The sequence below is a fragment of the Pseudophryne corroboree genome, chromosome 5, assembly GCF_028390025.1.
Source record: "Pseudophryne corroboree isolate aPseCor3 chromosome 5, aPseCor3.hap2, whole genome shotgun sequence".
Taxonomy (NCBI): domain Eukaryota; kingdom Metazoa; phylum Chordata; class Amphibia; order Anura; family Myobatrachidae; genus Pseudophryne; species Pseudophryne corroboree.
Genome location: NC_086448.1, coordinates 798,836,003 through 798,838,341, shown reverse-complemented (window position 1 = coordinate 798,838,341; position 2,339 = coordinate 798,836,003).

Below are 2,339 nucleotides of genomic sequence, written 5' to 3'. Positions count from 1 at the left end.
CTGTGGAACGCATATGCGTTCCACCAGCGGCGCTGTAAAAGTAATTATCACACTGAGCCGAACTCAGCGACGCGGATGGCCCTGACTGCTAACCTATTAGTTTATCTATCCACACGGCAATAAGCATGTAGGGGGTGAAAGTATATAGGTAAGAAAATCGAGGAGGGGGGACGTATTTGAGGCCGTCCCTGCACTTCCGGGGTAAGGGGTATAAAAGTCCTGTCAGTTTGCTAGTTACAGTTGTGGCTGTAGAAGGTGTCAGCATCTCCTGTAGAGTGGGTGAGTACTGTTATTACATCAGCATGAGCAGTTGGTAGATCTATATTATTTTGATTATTGGAGGATGAACTATGTAAACTATCCTTACAGTGATCTCCTATGTTGTCAGAGTTGCTCGGAGGTTGTGTGGCTAAGTAAGCACACCAGTAAGTATTGCAATTTAAGTTGTCACACTGGTGGTACTGGAACGAGGGGATTTATTGAAGTTTATTGAATAAGTGACCATACACATGCTGTTGTGTATATATGTGAGTGCACATATGCATCCATATATGTATGCATGTCTATATGTAAATATCTATTTACTCCCACAGAAACCTGTTAGTACTAAGTCTGACCCATCCATACAGCACGTTCATTGTCTGAACAAGAGACATTGATTCCCTGAGTAAGTGGATGTTGTTCTGTTACCACAGCCATTATACGTATAAGAGAAATGTCCTAGTTCACATTGGTGTTTTATTTTTCTGGACGTGGGACTGGTGAGCACGTTTGGCCAATATAGACATAGGTGCGAGATTACATTCGAATCACGATGGGTGTCTGAGAGACCCTTATAATCAAATACTGGTGGAGTGTGGCAGTCTATATATATATATATATGTTTTGTGTTTGTTCCTTTAAGAGCATTACTCTATCTATTGTCTTTTGTCTTTTGTAGTAATCAATGTATGATGCTTTCAAAAACTGTATAAAAATCGAAGCTTGTCTTGAGAAAGATCCACGAATTAGGATCGAAACGTCGACTAATTGAGCCGAATATACACTGCAATAAAGCTGTTATGAATAAACCAGAACCGTTGACTGTTTGAACCTGATGAGTGCACCTCCATATTGTTGGACTTTGGGTTAAATATTGTGGATCCACCCTGTTTGGGGAGATTTCCACTAGGGAGCACCCTACTGTTGTTTATAGTACTGATGTGAGTGCAGGAATATACATGGTATAATATGTATGGCTGCCTTAGTGCATCTATATTTTCCTGACACCTATCACCTTAATATCTACCAATTAAGGAATTGAAACTTAAACATATTTTGTTTGGACAGAATTTTAAGTTTTTTTAAAACAAAATTGTATGTTGTCTTTGTATGTAATTCTGTATTGTGGTAAAATCCTCTGTATATCACAGATACTGTAAGTAATGGCCCAAGGAGGCTCATGCCTGTTCAATGAAGGCCTTCTATCTCAGGCAGAGCAAGGTATTATCTCCTTTACCGATGAAGATATTGAAAAAGTTTTATTTGATAAATTGGATTTTGAAACGTTACCGGCTGAATCATCAGCAGACATATTCTATAGGATATTGAGATTAAAACGGCGGGAGGTGGACCTATTGTTACATGGACAGTTTTTGTCTGAATACCACAGACGTAAATTATTACCACGTGGTTTTAGGGTTAATAATGTACCCACCATCGGTAGGAATAACCCAGTATTTTGCAGCAGGTGGTGTTCTATCCTAAATAAATGTTCACTTGATCTTTTAATACTAGTGATAGAAGAGGTGGGAACCGAACTTAAAAAGGTTAAAATAGAGATTGAGCAATTTGAGACTCTCTCCCTATCCACATTACGTGAAGATAAGACCAATAATTGGGTAGACAGACTGCAGACACAAGTCGATACCTATAAGAAGGAACTCACCTCCTTCAAAAGAAAAAAATTAGCCACAGTTACAGCTGACTATCAAAATCATATGGTATATAGATGGTTGTTAGGAAACAGTAATACACAACAGGGTGATCGATCAGGGCGTTTTTTTAGGAAACGCCGGCAAGCCCCATTCTCTCGTGATATTGTTTCCTCCATATCAACCTCAGACACCGATTTGTCTGATGTACAACGGGGTAACACCTCTAATTTTTTAGACAAAAATACCGGACCCAAAGGCCTCCCACCAGCCCAAGGGAACTCACGAAGCACAGATCAGTCACACGGAGAGGCGGTTGTAAAAAGAAGAGGCCGCAGGAAACAAACTTAGATCTGGTATTCAACTTATCCCATAGAGGCCTCAATCAGTCTGAGGTCAGTCTTCTTGCTAGAGGATTGTCGTTTG